This window comes from Poecilia latipinna, unplaced genomic scaffold, assembly GCF_001443285.1.
Source record: "Poecilia latipinna isolate Pla-1442-1.1 unplaced genomic scaffold, P_latipinna-1.0 Scaffold15, whole genome shotgun sequence".
Taxonomy (NCBI): Eukaryota; Metazoa; Chordata; class Actinopteri; order Cyprinodontiformes; family Poeciliidae; genus Poecilia; species Poecilia latipinna.
In genome coordinates this window covers 255,160-272,350 of record NW_015112631.1, presented here as the reverse complement: position 1 = coordinate 272,350, position 17,191 = coordinate 255,160, and the positions used below count along the sequence as shown (strand labels likewise).

General features: G+C 36.8%; 1 long non-coding RNA gene across 2 annotated transcripts in view; it reads left to right on the top strand.

The window, feature by feature from the left end:
* LOC106947564 (uncharacterized) overlaps positions 1 to 8,034 on the top strand; it is a 25,601-nt gene extending 17,567 nt beyond the window's left edge. The window contains exon 3 of one of the 2 annotated variants that reach the window (XR_001425015.1): positions 7,994 to 8,034. This is a non-coding gene — a long non-coding RNA (uncharacterized LOC106947564). Of the gene's footprint in view, positions 1 to 405; positions 627 to 7,993 lie in introns of those variants that run through there. The other variant, XR_001425016.1, reaches the window with a different exon arrangement.
* The last annotated feature ends 9,157 nt before the right edge of the window (positions 8,035 to 17,191 follow it).

Here is a 17,191-nt window from a genome sequence, read left to right as displayed (position 1 = left end):
AAATATCTTAGTACACTTGAAATAAGGCAAAACTAACTTACAAGTAATTTTCAGTACGAAATATTAACCTAATATAAGTCAATAATTTTTTTATATTTATGAAAAGAGTACTGGTTTCACTAGCAGATTATTTCACTTACAACTAGACATTTTGTTGTAAGTCAAATAATGTGCGAGTGGAACAAGTACTAAGAAATTATTGACTTAAAACAGTTACTGTATCTTGCTGAAAAGTTATTTGTAAGTAAGTTTTGTCTTATATCAAGTGTAGTAAGATGAATAAAGTAGAAACTAAAAATACTTGGTAGGATTATGTTTTTGCACTGAAATGATGGTGGTTTTGTAGTTTTACTGTAAAAAAAAAAAAAAAAGACCTTTAAAAAATACCCTTTTCTGTGTCTGTAGGTAACTGCACATCTAGGCTGAATATAATTATCTGCAGAGTTCCCCAATGTTCCATCCTAAGTCCTCTCCTTTTCATCATCTACATGCTTGTTGGTGTTATTGTTTATTTATTTCAAAATGTACAATACATAGTACAAAATATTCCAAAGTTAGCCAAAAAGGCATCTGTATTCTCTACTTGTGTTGTTCCATCACATAAAATCCCAATAAAATGCATTAAATGAAAGAGTTAGAGGTTTTTACACTTTTTGGCAGCACTTTGTATCCAATTATGAAATATGATGTTAGATCAGACGGAAGTATCCGTAATTTTTGGATTAATTTGTGATTTCTTTTGCCAGAAAGCATTAAAAAGCTGCATCATGGGTGGCCGCTGTTGCATAACTCAAGATGTTCTTTCTACCCTTTTCAGCTCCAACATTAACAGGCTTTTGATTGATAGTTTTGTATTCAGTGTTTCTTTAAAGCTGCGTTAGCCTCACCTGGAGGTAACAAACTCCGTGTCACTCCCACATCCTACAGCTGTGCTAGCATGCTAGAGAGGTAGAGCCGTCCAGCCCATGAATCAGGAGGATTATTTATCAAAGTGACAGCGGCACATAAACAGAGCGGCAGCCTTTTCATCCGAACGAAATAACGGCTGTCATTCGGTTCTTTCTCTTTTTAAATATTGCTAGCTCACTTATATGGCATCAAACTTTGATTTATCTGTTTGCTCTTGCTGTTGTAACCAGTGGTGTAGGAAGACTTGTGGGTAAGTTAAACTTAGATATAATAACGGCCGGCAGATTGTGTTAGCTTGTCCGACATTAGCGGCATCTCCATTACTTCTCTTCCCGCCTCTAAAACAGAGAACGTCCGGTTACATTTCAAAATAAAAGCATCAACGTAAATAACACTGTTCCGTGACAAAGTATTATGTCCATACCAAGAAAAAAATAAAAAATTAAAAGAATAAGGTCATAGGATTACAAGAACAAATTCCTAATATACAGTTGTAATAATATGAGCAAAATGTCTTAATATCTAATAAAACCAGGACTTTATTCTCGTAATACTTTCTACATTTTATTTTGTTAGTTTTCCCCTAATATTTTGTTGTACTGTTTTAATATCTAAAGGCTTATAAGGAGGCCTAAATGTTGATACTTTACCATTACATTTAAAAAAAAGTCAGTTTTGGTTATTGAAATAATATAAGACTGACATAAGTAGTTAAAAAGGAACAAAAACGTGATAAAAATATACAAAAGTGCAAAAATAAAGTCTCTTAAACTTGCCATGAGACAAAGAAAGTGTAACCATAACCGTAACTTTTTACTGCAGTCACAGCAGATGAGTGATTTCTGTAAGTTTCTGCTGCTGGAACGATCCAATCAGTGTTTGCTCTTTAGAAACGCCCACCTTGAGCCTGCAGAGAAGCCGCTCTCCTTTCATCTGGCCTGTTGTTGTTTTTCCGTTTAGCAGTTGACGGTAGCGGCGACATGTTGTGGCCAGTTTATTTTACTTCACAGCCTCTGTTTCTCCTGTTTATGAGCAATGAACAACACATGGTCAAGATTTCCCACAAAAAGCAAACACAGCATCATGAGTGACTCAGGCTGTCTGGTTCGACACACTCTGACCATTTCATGACTGTAGGACATGAAAGAAAGATACGACCCTGCAGACAGTTTTTAGAGAGAACGATAGCAGGAAAAATCGTCTGAAATGGTGTGAGAAGCTCAAATATGATGCGGTGAGACATCAACAGGCTAGACTAGGGTTCGAAACAAGCTTTACATGACAAAAACACGACATTTTACTAATTATTCTTGTCTAGTTTCCAGTGAAAATGTCTTAGTTTTGTCATTTTTCAAGTGTATTAACTTATAAGTAGGTTTTCAGCAAGATACAGATCTTGTTTTAAGTCAGTAATTCCTTAATAATGATGAAAATATGGAAGATTATTTCACTTACAACATGGGGAAAATGTCTTTTTATAAGTGGAAAACCAATCTGCCGGTAAAACTAGTTCTTTTCCATCAATATTAAGGAATTGCTGACTTAAAGCAAGCTCTTATATTTTGCTGGAAACTTTCAAGTAAGACGGGGCAATAAATCAATCACAATATCTATAGCGATAGACAATGTGATCATTATCAATAGATAATACATATAGAATATTATAGAATATTCACTGAACTCCGATCCAGACGGGGAGATGTACTTTAACAGCTCAGCCTCTCATGGCTAGCTAAGCTAGGTTGGTGGCACCAACTGACACGCTCACTCTTTGGTTACCTAGCAACTTGCTCACTCTTTGGTTACCTAGCAACAGCCTGTTGAGTAACTGACGCAGAAGCAGTTTAATGTTTCCCCACTGTGCCTCTTAACTGCTTAAAAGTAAAAAACAACGGCGTAGAGTGAAAACTGGATAAAACATGAAAGGCTTAGCGGTATTTCAGGTATTTAAAACAAAAAAATGAATAAATATTTATCGATATCAACTGATATGAAATGCTTGTATTGTAATCCATTTTTCAGCCATTTTGTCCATCCCTAATCTGAAGTGTGTTAAGATATTTGCACTTAAAACTAGACTAAAAATACCCAGTAAAATTTTTAGTTTTTGCTTTATACCGAAGTAATTTGTAGAATGAAAGTCTCAAAGTTTTTAAGTAAGAAAAGCTAAAATCTCAGAATCAAACATTTTACAGGAACAAAATCTACAGTAAAAATTTTATGTTTTGAAAGACAATTCTTCAACTGCATGTTTAAAACACAAAATCTTACCAAATATTTCTGGTCTAGTTTCTATCACAAATATTTTATTACACTTGAAACAAGACAAAACAAACTCTTAAATAAAAATTTCAGTAAGCTATAGGAGCTTGTTTTAAGTGAATAATTCCTTAATATTGATGAAAAAGTTTTTGTTTTATCTGCATTGATGAAAAGACAATATAATAAGTCAATAATTCCTTCATGTTGATTTTTAAAAAGTCAATGTTTATGAAAATAAGTAATCCCAACCTATCAGCAAGATATTGGAGCTTGTTTTAATTAATGATTCACAGGTAGATTATTTTACTTATGCCAAGGCATTTTTCTCATGTTGTAAGTGTTTTAATAAATAAATTAGCTCCTATATTTTGCTAAAAAGTTTCTTGCAAGTCAGTTTAATCTGATTTCAAGTTAAAACATTTGCACTAGAGACCAGATAAAAATACTTGGTAAGATTTTGTGTTTTTGAAGCCGTTACTTTCCCAACTGTCAAATAATTTCACACTTAGAGGAACTGGAACGCAGCTGTTTTTGTGTCCTAAACGAAGCATGCCAATTCTGGCTGTGGAGCACAAATACATCCAGGATGTTGTGGGGGGAGAGTTTCCTTTTCCTGTTGCTTTTGCTGGTGGACTTTCCTGTGGGTTAGCTCTGACTGTTGGTAGACCTTTGGGTACCTTCCAGACTCATCACCGGGCGCCTCGGTTTTTATCTCTAGGGAGTGGAGTTCCTTACTGTAAAGTATTAGTTCATATCCTGCTCTCCTGGGTGGCCAGGCTGAGGAGAAAGCTCCAGATCTACGCGTAGGTGCGGAGAAAACGAGGACCACACGAGGTGATGAAACATCTGTTCTTCAGGTGTCGTTACAGAAAAAAGAAGCAGATATCACCCTCTTTTGTTTCACTGGACCACAGTGGCAAACATCCAACTTAACTGAGTCCGGTTTTAAAGGGGAAAAGCAAATTTGTGAGTTAATTATACTGTCAAAATCCAGGTTTTGTTTTACTATTCCCTCCTTTTTTATTTTTAAATCCATGTGGAAGCTGTTGTCAAGTCTGATTTATCTGTTCGACGCCTTGAAGCGCAGGAAAAAGAACCTGAAAGCAAAACTATTACATACAGAGAGTAAGCATGATGGAAATCAGTGGTTGAGCAAGTATTTAAGATGATTGATCTAAATTAAAGCAGCAAAACCACGTTAGCAAAACATTCAATTACGGCTACAAATCATGCTTTCAGGATCCTGAATGCCAGACCAAAGCGTGCCTTTTCCCTGACACACGGAGAAGGACCTCTCCCTCTGTCTGTCTCCACAATCACTCATTTCAGAAAAACATTGTGAGATGGGCTAATGCTACTGGATGATGATGATGATCATGATGATGATCATGATGATGATGATGATTGTTTTTTGTGAGCCATCCAGAAACAACTGCCTGATCCATTTTGTAGTTTCTTACAGTGATAATTCTCTGGCTAACCACTGTTTGTCATAAAAGTTTATGGTTATAAATCAGTGTTGTGGCAATATTGCTCCGTTTTCCTTTGCAAAATTCCACGTTTTTCCAGTTAGGACAGACTGGAATACAATGGAAATACCAGTTATTGTCCCCAGGGGTTTGCTTTGTTAAAAACAGCAACAACAAACCCTGTTAGCCACTGAAAAGATCAAGATGGCGGCCATTTCTAAAGATGAAGATCAGACAATAATCTTTTTATGTTTGAAAATGGTCGCCATGGTTGCAATGGCAATAAAATCAGCTGAATTTACTGCTAATGGTGGACACTGCTAACCAAACAGTTTCAGTAACCACATATTGGCTAAGTATGACTCTTAGCTCTGCAAATGCTAAATTACTAAGCACATAAAAAAACTAGCAGAAGCTAATGCTAACTAATTAAGACAACTGTTAGTCTGTGCCACAGATCTTCATCTCCTTCCAGTTGACGACTGGTGTGAGACTCAAACTGCAAAATGCTGAAACCATGAACTCTAGTAACAGAAATCAGAATTAATTTAATGAAGTTAATTTCACTTGTTTGAATCCGATTTGATTTTAACTCATTTTATTTCTACCTCATTTGAACTTGCTGCTCAGTTAAATGCCTTATTTTACACCATGATGTCCTGGTTTCTCATTTGATAAGTTTTCAAATCATAATTTGGATTTTTAATCAGATAAAAGTTAATTCCCTCAGCAAACACTTGATAACTTTATTTTTATTTGTGCGATCTGGATGACGGAGATGTCAGTGGAAACGTCTTCTTATCATTTGGACTCTCAGTTCTTTTCATTGCAAATTTAAAAGTAGCAGCAAGTTGTGCAGTGGTTGTTGTTAGCATGCCTGCAAACAGGAAGTTGACTTTTTTCCCCTCTTTTTCCCCCATTAAAGTGATCACTCCCAAAAATATTTTAGCTGGCAACTCCAAACGGGGGAAGATATGATATTTTTCCGAATCCCAAGTTGGAAAAACTTAACGGAACATCCCCTGAAGTCAGAACTCCTACATGGAAAGTTGGAGGTCTCTGCATGTTGAATCGACCGCAGGGCCAGATTCAATATAAGTATGCAGGAAAAATTGTAAGGAAGAATATTTAGACAGTTCAAATCTTATTGAATCCATCACCAAACACAGAATTATATCTTTATTCACTGCAAAGTGGTTTTTATGTAGACACACAAGACGTTTGGTTTAGGACTTATTTTTCTGTTTTCGACATAGCCTCACTGATTAATTTTAAATTGAAATAAACAGCAGGTTGATGAGTTCATGCGACACACATATGCATAACAATGCGTGCCTCTGTAGGAAGGGCGTGCATCAGAAAGGTTACATAAACCAAACCCAGAACTTCACCCAACGTGCCCCAGTCACAGGAAATGGGTGTAAAGGAATGACTCAGCTAGCTTTGACCTCTGCCGCTGCTCCACCTCCCCACCCTGCAAAAACACCAAAATATTACCAAATATTTTTCTCTAGTTTCTATTAACAACATCTTACAACACTTGAACTAAGACAAAACTGACTTTTAAGTAACTTTTCAGTAAGACATAGGAGCTTGTTTTAAGTAGGTAATTCCTTAAAGGTGACTTATTATGCTTCCTTGAGCAGGTTAGAATAGATCTATGGGTTATAAAAATGTGTTTACTACATTTTTGGCACAGAAATCATTCTTAGAGGATGAGGTTTTAATCTGCTCATCTCTGCCTATTTTCAGCTGTTTTATGGCGCCTTGTCATTTTAAATCCAAACAGATGCGCAATTGTATAAACGTACATCTTTGAGAAAAGCATTAGTGTAGCCTTCTCCACAGCTAAAATGAATGCAGCAAGTGGTTTATGAATCATAATTCAACGATAAAACATTTGTCTTTTCCAGCAGCCACTGTACAGCACATAAAACCACCTGACCAAACCTGCTGGAGCTCTATTGGGGTTGCTAGGTAACGGGCGGAACTCTGCTGGGGTTGCTAGGTAACGGGGCTGTGCCTGCTGTCTTGTAACTTTAAAATCTGAAGGTTTTTTAACAACTCATTTTCAAGGCACCAAAAAACATCAATTTATTTCCAAAAACGACTGTGTGTTTTTTAAGCACTTTTTGTTTTTAGAATCAGAAGAAACCCAAAGTGAAACACAAAAACATGCAAAATGTGAATTTGGCATGATATCTCCCCTTTAATATTGATTTAAAAATCAATATTGACCCATCATTTCACTTATAACAAGACATTTTTTCCATGTTTTAAGTGAATAATCTGCCAGTGGAACTAGAACCTTTTTATCAGTATTAAGGCGTTATTGACTTAAAACAAGCTCCACTCTTTTGCTGACCAGTTACTTGTATGTTAGTTTTGTCTTATTTCAAGTGTGCTAAGATACTTGCAGTTGAAACTGGACCAAAAAATATTTGGTAAGATTTTGTGTTTTTGCAGTGCAACAGACCCCCACCCTCTTTAGGTCAACTTTAATTACAAAGAAAACATATACTTTTTCCTTTGTCTCGACACCCTTTCTCTGTAATTTTTTAGGAGTGCATCCCAAGTTTTGCGGATGAGTCACAGCTTTCTCCTCCACCCTTCATAAACTCTCCCTCTCTGCAACCCGAATAGCCTCGATTTTTGCAAAGCGAGAAACAGCTGCCACACAGCTGTGCATCCTTATCAAATCCACGCAGGTGTGCACGATCGCAGGCGATGCTCCACCGCACGTGTGCGGCGCTGAAACTTTGGCGTTAATTTGCTCGGAGACAGCACACACTCATGCAGCCGTGCACGTACACAAAAAAACTCACATGCAGCTTCAAAGGATGGATGTCATAAACAGGACTGGGAGGGAGGAATGTGTTGTTCATTGGGGAATTCAGAGCTGGTGGAGGGGAAGAAAGGGAGGGCTGTGCTGACCCTAATGTCCCTCTGAATGAAGGCAGGGGAGGAGAGGCTTTCTCTCTGCTGTCATAACCCTTTCACCCATCAATACGGCAGGGAGCGCCGCTGACACCGGAGGCCACAGATCACGGCTGACTAACGTAAAACAGACCCTGAGCTCCATCAAACCCCCAAAACCTGAATATTAGGTGTAAACATGTGAGGCGACTGCCTGCCTGTGCTTAGTGTTAAAGTCTACCTGACTAGTGACACAACCTGCGTTAAATTAACCATAAAATTCTGCAGGTTTGAAATTACAAAAATAAATTTGATTAAAACACGTTAATTTAAAAAAAACAAACTTTTTTATAAGATGTTTTTATGCCAAATCAACCTTATTGAAATAGATGTTTTTCCTAAAAATGAAACTGAAAGAACTTTTTTTCACGTCACAGGAGTCACATGATCAACAACAGGATGTTACTACTGCTGGAAACCACGAAGAAGACAACAGGAAGTGGTGGGAGGATGATGGCGCAGCAGTTGTGAAAATAAATTTGATCAATGGAAACACACTAATTTATGCATATATATAAAACAAGTTTTTTGAAACGTAGTTTTTGTGCTAAATCTGCTATGTCAAAATAGATGAAATTGAAACACCTTTGTTCGCATCACAGGAATCACATGATCAATAACCGGATGTTACTACTGCTGGAAACCACAAAAAAGAAGACAATAGGAAGTGGAGGAAGGATGATGGCGTGTTTTCAATGTGTGTATTTTTAATGTGTGTGATTTTAATTGTGTTTCTTATTTAATGGAAACACAGCAATTGTGATTTATTATCCCCCGACATCAGGGAAATATCAACAAAGATTTGCACACATTGGTAAAAGAAGCGCAGCTACACCCTCAGAAATTTTCTAGAAAAAAACAAGTACATTTCTGAGCTTGAAAAGAAGAAAATTTGCTGGAAAAATCTCAGTTCCTTTCTCAAAAACCTCTGAGGTTAATCTCATCATCTATCAGCCACCAGAGGAGATGTCAGCGTCTTTTCATGAGTTGGAAGGACAATGCCTACTTGGGAGCGGTTTCGTATATTTTGGGGAAATTGTAGTCTGCCGTATTACAGAAGATCTATGGACTCAACATTTTGAAATGACACAACTTTTTTTGAACTGTTTTGCTGTGAGAACACTGGTGGAGCCAGAAAAAATAAAATCAAACCATCATCCTGCTACCACTTCCTGTCGTCTTCTTCGTGGTTTCCACCAGTAGTAAGTAACATCCGGCTGTTAATCATGTGACTCGTGTGATGCGAAAAAAGTGTTTCGATATTGCTGAAACGCCACTTCCGCGCAAAACCGTAAGATTTTTTCAAAATTGGCGTCATTCTGAATCCCCACTAGAGGGCGATGTTGGACAGACAATATTAGCCTCATTTGTATGTAACGAGATAGAAAATGTGAGTTTTGTATTTTATATTTGTTTTTTTGTTTGATTTTTAGAAATTAGCTTGTTTCTATTAATCAAATTTATTTTTGTCATTTGAATTTGCACAATTTTGTGTTTGATGGAAATAAAGCTTGTGTGTAGAATATCCTAAATGATATGAATATTATATGATATCATTTATTATTCTTGTTAATTTTTACTCTACAGCGGGGACAAGGTAAACTAAAATATAAATTTTATATTTTAAAATGTCTATGTCAAACATCCTGGACACTTGACTCACCCTAGAACAAAACTTTAATTTAACAAAAAGAAAGAAATTGAGCAAATTGAGCAAATCATAATAATAAATATTAATTACATTAAAATAATATAAATTAAATGCTAAAACACAAAATAAATTAAAAAAATCTCTAAAAAAATGTTTTTGCAAAGTTTTTGCATTTAGCAAAAATTATTTTGGTAATTCTAACTTAAACATTTTGTCTGATTTCACTTCAGTCAGTGAAAAAAAGTGTAATTTAATTAGGCGTGTGAAAACATCTGGTTTCAACTGTAAATAATGTTTTCCAAATTTAGGCTTTTAACCAAAGTTTAGAAAATGCAGTTTGAATATCGAACACTTTCCAAATCTTTAAAACATTTAATTTAAGTTCGGCAGTGGAGAAGCAGTGGAGGCTGACCTTGAAGCCGCAGAGAAAGGTCGTGGATGAGCCCAGATGCTGATGATACTAGAGAGGATGATGAAGAAGATGATGTTGATGATGATGAAGAAGAAAAATTTGCAGAAGAGGCTGATGCACTTTGTTAACCGAAGTTTTACAACATCAGAGCTACAGTGTGAGTCAGTGGAAACAATCAAACTGGTGCTGAATAGGCACCAGGATCTGTAGAAACCCCGAATGAGTCCTGCTTGGGCTGCACATGTGCAGATGGAGCAGAGGACCCTGGCACTGAGCAGCTCTGCAACCCAAGGGAAGTGGCAAGGAAGCTACTGGTGGGGAAGAGGAAGCGGCTACTGGTGCTGCTGGTGACCAGAACGTTGATCCTGCTGCTGCTGCAGCAGGTGATGGTGAGAAGAGACTGCAGCAGGGATGGCGTGCTGAGGAAAAGCCTGGACTCAGAGCACAATGAAATGCACAGGCCATTAAAAGTTGGGGCAAAAAATGAGTAGTAGCTCGGCTAAGCAAAGGCTGGGGGAATCTATATTGTGTGAAAGCATCAGCTGTGTTAGTACGGCGGCATATTAGGGTCAAAAATTTAGTAAATTTCCATCAAACTGTCAATTTTGATTGAAACACATTTTCAATCAAATGTGTTTCAATCAGGAAAAAATTACATTTCTGAAAAAATTACATTTCTGAGTTTGAAAAGGTCAAAAAATCTCAGAAATTTTCTGGAGAAAAACATGAATATTTCTGAGCTTGAAAGTTGAAAATTTGCTAGAAAAAATTCAGAAATTCTTTGGGGGAAAAAAAGTGAAAACTTCTGAACCTTTAAATTTACTAGAAAAAACTCACATTTTGAGATTAATGTCAGAAACGTTCAAGAAAACAACATGAATATTTTGGAGCTTGAACAGTCAAAAAATTTGCATGAAAAAACTCAGAGATTTTGAGATTAATCTCATAAATTCTCCAGAAAAAACTAAAACTTTCTCAGCTTGAAAAGTTCCAAAATTGCAAGAAAAAAACTCAAACATTTTGAGATTCATCTCAGAATGTTTCTAGAAAAAAACTTACTATTTTTGAGCTTGCAAAGTTAAAAATTTACTGGAAAAATTCTGAAATTTTGGGGAGGAAAAATATGAAAAGTTCTGACAATGAAAATTTGCATGAAAAAACTCAGACATTTTAAAATTAATCTCAGAAATGTTGCAGAAAAAAATCTGAATATTTCTGAGCTTGAAAAGTCTAAAATCCGCCAGGAAAAACTCAGAAATTTTTAAATTAATCTCAGAAGTTTCTCTGAAAAATTTTTTTAAAAATTCCTGACCTGAAAAAAATCTAAAATTACTCTCCTGATGTTTTGCGTGCTTTGGAACTGGAGCTCAATTAGCCAAAATTAGCAAAATTCAAAATTCAACAACTATAAAACTAAGAGTGAAAGTTTCTGTTGTAAGTAAACATGTTATTGACTCGTTGCTGGGTATCAACATGGTTGAAACTAGAGCTTTAGTGTTAGCTGCTGTTCATTAGGGGAACAAATGTTCACGATTAGTGTTTTATGACTAGCACAACTAACTGTTTAGCTAACATCGCCCACCACTGCCTGAGATAAAACCCAAAGGATCAGAGCGTCCATGAGCAGCAGAGGTTTGACACCTGCAGCTCCAGTTGCCTTCATGATGCACCAATCTGCTGTTTGGAGCCGATCCTGCCGACGCTTCCAAACACCTGCTGGTAATCTGCTCATTGTGCCCGAATGACACGATCCTATGAAGTCTGCGAAGTCCTATGAAGTTAGTCATCCGGGTTTGTTCTTCTGTTGACGTTATTTGTCTCCAGTCAAGATCCCCACACATCTGCAGCGCATTCAGTTTAATACACTTTATGTTTTCAACGCTCCATGTGGGATTCTTACGAACGAGGATTAGGGCCAATGAAAAAAACAAAAAACCTCAAAGAATTCTGACTTTTGATCTCAGAAGATTAAAATCGAAATTTTGAAAGAAAAGAAAAAGGAATTCTGAGATTAAAGTTGGAATTATGAGAAAAGTGAGAATTATGAGTAAAAAGTCAACATTCTGAGAAAAATGTTATAATTGTGAGACTAATGTTGAAATTATGAGAAACCAGAATTTTGAGAAAACAGTCAAAATTGTGAGGAAAAAGTCAGAAATCAGAGATTATAGTTGGAATTATGAGAAACAATTCATAATTATGAGATTAATGTTTCAACTATGAGAAAACGGTCAGAAATCTAAGAGTGCACAACAGTTTTAGATAGATGAATTTAAAAAATTGTATATGTCCTGGCAAAAAAAATCTCAGAAATTTTTAGAGAAATACTTGGAAATTTCAGAGTTTCAAAAGGTAAAAATTGTTGATTTCTGAAACTGGAAAAAAAAAAATTCCAAAAGTCAAAAACTGACTTTTAAAATCTCAGAAATTTTCACGTTTTTCTCTTGCAAATTTCAGAATTCTTTCTAGTTAATTTTTGGCTTTTCAAAATCGGGAATTTTCTTGTTTTGTATAGAACATTTCTGAGATTAGTCTCATATTTTTTGACAGGAATGTGCTCCTCTTCTTTTTCTTTACAATGGCCCTGATACGCAGCCGTAAATATCACATCTTTTGCTCTTGCAAATTTTCTAGCAAATATGACTTTCACAGATTTTTTTGCGAAAATTTACTCCTCTAATTTTTCCTTGTATTCCGTCGTACAATTCTGGCCCTAATTGTCTCCCATACATTTTCCTATTGTTACCTGTTGTTTCCCACAGTTCGTTGCTCCTCCAGAGTTTTTCATGGTGGTTCTGTTTCTAATCTGTCATTTAATACTTTTATTTCCACATCACTTTATTCTCTTTTCCTCCTTTCTGTTTTTTCCCTGTCAAAATAAAAGATGTGAACCAACCTGACAAACAGCAGCAGCAAAAATGCACCTCAGCTGCCAGATTCTTGTCAGTGGTTGCAAATTACTGACTCTGCTTCCATTGAAGCGTCTTCTCTGTCCATCAACGAATTCAAAAACAATAAACTCACCGCTTTTGCAACAAGAAGATCTAAAAAGAGGAAACTTTTCAAGTTGAACACAAACCAGAGATGTAACTAGTTACATTTACTTTAGTAACTTTTAGGGGGGGGAGTACTTTTAGGAGTATTTTGACTACGCTGTACTTTCTACTTTTACTTGAGTAATTTTATTATGAAGTATTGTTTCTCTTACTTACTTTATACTTTGATATAGAAATAAATTTATTTGGAAAATGTTTTCCTTTGCCTCATTACATTATTTTGTTCAATGGAGCATTAGGGCCATAGTAAGAAATTTATATAAAAACAAAAAAGTTAAATTACGAAAATAAAGTTGTAATGTTACAAAAATAAACTTGAAATAATCAGAGAATAAAGTAGAAATATTATGACTTTATTTCTGTAAAAGTTTATTCTCGTAATTATAGAATTTTATTTTCTTAGCTAATAGTCTGTAATAATGTTATTTAAATAAATCGTTTGCTTTTAAGTTTAATTTGTTTGTATATGACTGTTTATTCTTTATTACATAAAGTCAAACTCAACTCTATTATTGTCATTTTGGTTCTTTAAATACTAAAATTTCCACTTAACTTTATATTTTGGCCCGTCTGATGATGTCAGTTTTAAATATTAAATGATTGATAATCTGATCAGTTACTGTTTTTACCAAATACCTTTTTACTCTTACTTGGTAAACATTTTGGCTAATTGGATAAAAACAAAGCTGATTTAGGAGTTTGCTTTAATTCGGTTAAACTCAAACGTTTCTTCTTGCTAACATCCCAAATCTCCTCCTTGTTTGTGTTAGATTTAGCAGCAGAAGCTTTTTACTGGGTTTCATATAAAGCCGCTTTTCTTGGCTTTAATTTTTACAACTTGAAATGATTTTTAGCTAAAGACACAAAAGAAGAAGAAGTTCCTGATTGTGTTTCCAGTGAAGCTGAACTCTGTCGTCGTTTCCCACTGCGTTCTCGAATTAAACAGTTATTTAGAGGCATATTTGTCTGAGGGAGAGCAAGCAGCATTTATTCTGTTGTGTGCTCTGTTTATTACCGAGGGAGCTGTTTACCGGGTCGGATCCGTCCCTCTGGGTCTGGGGATTCGGAGAAAGTTGGAGAAGGAAGGAAACGGTGGGGCCTTATCGTGAGAAGGAGCCGGTCCTGGGGTTTAATTGGTACCTTTCTTTTTTTAGAAAACATTTCTCAGAGAGGGCCAGAAAATGAGTCAGGCTGCGAGCTTTTTAAGCACAGTCAGACACTCTCACATGGTGCATCATACTTTCTCTTTGTAGTTTTTTACTTTGAAGGGCTTCTTAAGTTTCCCCGTCCGCCTTTGATCTGCTGTGATGTTAGCTACTGGTTATTCCCACGACAAAAGGCCGCGGACACCACCTGGCAAGGAGGAAATGAACAATTCACTGCTGGGTTTTTCCCCTCAGATTCTCAATTTGGACGTGATTTTTCCCCCACAATGTTGAAGGTAGCATGACGAGTATTAGAGCCATGCTAAGGTATTAAAAAGATGAAATTACGAGAATAAAGTCCGAATATTACAGGAATAAAGTCGCAGTACCATTTTGTATGACTTTGTTCTCAAATTATTTTGGTTTTATTCTTATATTATCACTTTATTCTCATATTTATTCTTGCAGTATTTCTACTTCATTCCTGTAATAAAATCTGAATTTATGTCTAATATTTATTTCAGCAGGATTTTTCATAATACTGTGACTTTTTTCATGTACAACTTTATTCCTCATAATGTCATTTTTACATTTTTCATTTGTCATCAGTATGTTGCTTAACGTTCGATCATCAGGTAGAAACAGTAATCTAACATGTCATTCTGTCACATGGTTGTCGTCTCCCCCTTTCATGTCGCATGTTTATTTCAGGACTATAACTAAAATAAGCGGGTAAATCTTCAAAGAGCTGGCAGGTTAGTAAAACACGGGAGCAAAGACACAAAGAAGAGATCCGCTCTGCTGGTTCAGGTTGTGATAAAATCAGAGTTTAACCTGCAGCTGCAGGACGGCGGCGAAGCTGCAGGTGGAGAGCAGAGTATCTGCCCGCGCCCTTCAAACTTTATTTATGGATTCTGAAGTGAGTTTCTTTTGTTTCCTCTGTGGCTCACCTGTGTGGGAGAGTTCACAACGGGAGGAGCGTTCGTACACCTGCACTGCAAAAACACAAAATATCACCAAGTATTTTTGGTCTAGTTCCCAGTGCAAATATTTTAATACACTTGACTTAAGATTTCCAACTTTTTAGTCTCAGAAATTTCCTTTTTTTCTTCAAAATTTTTGAGTTTTTTCCTAGCAAATGTTTGAAGTTAGTCTGAAAATGTTCATGTTTTTTTAGACAGGAAATGTACTCCTCCTGTGTGTTTTTTTTCTGGCCCTAATATAACTCTGTAATTGTCACCCAGTATTTTACCTGCTGTATTTTGAAGTGCAGGTGTTCACCTGGACAGAATCCAGGTGCAACGTGAGGCCACACCCTGTTGTCATGACAACATGACATCAGGCCCTCAACGGCCCTCACCAGCCAGCGCTTCATCTGACAGTATAATGAGTACTAATCCTCATCCACTGCTACTGAAAACACAAACCAAAAGTTTTCTTGCCTAACATTTTGTGTGCTTTGTTTCAAACATATTAAAAGAAGTTCTCCCGGTGATTCCTCCCGGTGTGACTGTTGTCACTGGGAGCAGAAATGCGTGTTTGTTGACGCTGTGCACCTGGAACAACAATGGATCGGAGCAGCTGTGTGTGTTTCAAGCCGCGCAGCAGCAGGACACCAGCGTCTGTTATTAAATCAGTCAGGAATTACACCAGACCCGCGAAATGTCACGCACGGTGCAATGAGACCGAACCCAAAACAGCGTTTGACAAACCGAATCAGGTTACATGCAACCGAATCGAGCTGCTGAGTCAACATGTAAAAGAGCCGCACTGCAAAAAAACTAACGAAAAACAGACTCACACTGAAAAACACAAAATCTTACCAAGTAATTTTGGTCTAGTTTCTAGAGTAAATATCTTAGATTCCTTTTATGTCCAGGGTTCGAACTTACGAGTAACTTCTGAGCGATACTGGAGCTTGTTTTAAGTCAATAATTGATGAAAAAGTACCTGTTTCATTGCCAAATTATTTGACTTGTAACAAGACATTTATCCCATGTTATGAAACAATCTGCCAGTGGAACTAGAACTGGGTTGCTAGGTTACGGGCTGGGCTTGGCTGGGGTTGCTAGGCAACAGTGGAATATTTTACCAGTGGATCTAGAACTGGGTTGCTAAGTTACGGGCTGGGCTTGCTAGGCAACAGTGGAATATTTTACCAGTGGATCTAGAACCTTTTCATCAATATTAAGTAGTTGCTAAGTAATTATATACTTATAAACATGTGCCTATATCTTGCTGAAAAGCTACTTGTAAGTTAGTTTTGTCTTGTTTCAAATGCACTGAGATGTTTGAACTAGAAACTGGACAAAAATACTTTGTGATATTTTGTGTTTTTACAGTGCAGATGTCATTATGTGAACTGAACCTTTGAGGTTTTGTAGGTAAAGCCAGATGAAACACGCCACATGGTGGTAATTAAAGCACCAATTATGTCAAAAGTGATGAAAAGCAACAACAGAATAATTTTCTGGTTACTCATGTAGTCGTATAAAGTCGGCACGTGGATTGTGTTAGCGGTGAGAGAGCACCTGCTTGACCCCAGATCCATGCACTTTACCTCTTTCTCTTGTTTTTAGTGAATGCAAGTGTTGCTTTTACTTCTCTTTGGACGGAGTGCGTTTTTCTGGGAGGAGATGTCAAGTCAGCATTTCGTTTTGGTCCCATGAAATGCTGCAGGGCCTGGGAGGAAGCAGCTGCTGAGAGACGAACACTGGTCGGAAGGACGAGCCAACTCGAGTTTACCTTCCCTCGGGGAGCGCACGATGAACAACATGAAAGATTTACGACCCTCCTGTCCTTTATGCTCTGCTTTTTTCTCCCAGAGAAGGGAGGTAGGGCGGAGGGGGCGTGCAGCCATTTTTAAAACTGTAATCCTGAGGTCTTCCTATCAAACTGGTGTTTTCCTTGTTAGGGGTTTGGTAATGATCCTGTTTTCTTGGAAAAACAACTCTTTATCTCACCAATTACATCCCGATCGTCAAGATGGCAGCACACTGTGTGCTTTTACAACAATAACAAATCTCAAACTGGCAACCCATCTGTCAAAAAAATTAAGAAAATTGTTTCATCCGTCTTCATTTATCTGCCCAAAAGGAACATTCACCACAAGCACCAAGTGGGAGGAAAATTACCCTAATTTAGTGGTAACATGACCCCAAAGATACAGGATCAACACAAAGCGACCTCCATGACACTCTCTGGCTGCGTTTCCACATGTACAACACTTTGGTTTCACTTAAAAATATGCAAATTTAAATAAATTAGCTGAATGAAACACACCGATCTTAAAAAACTGATGTTTTTGCGCT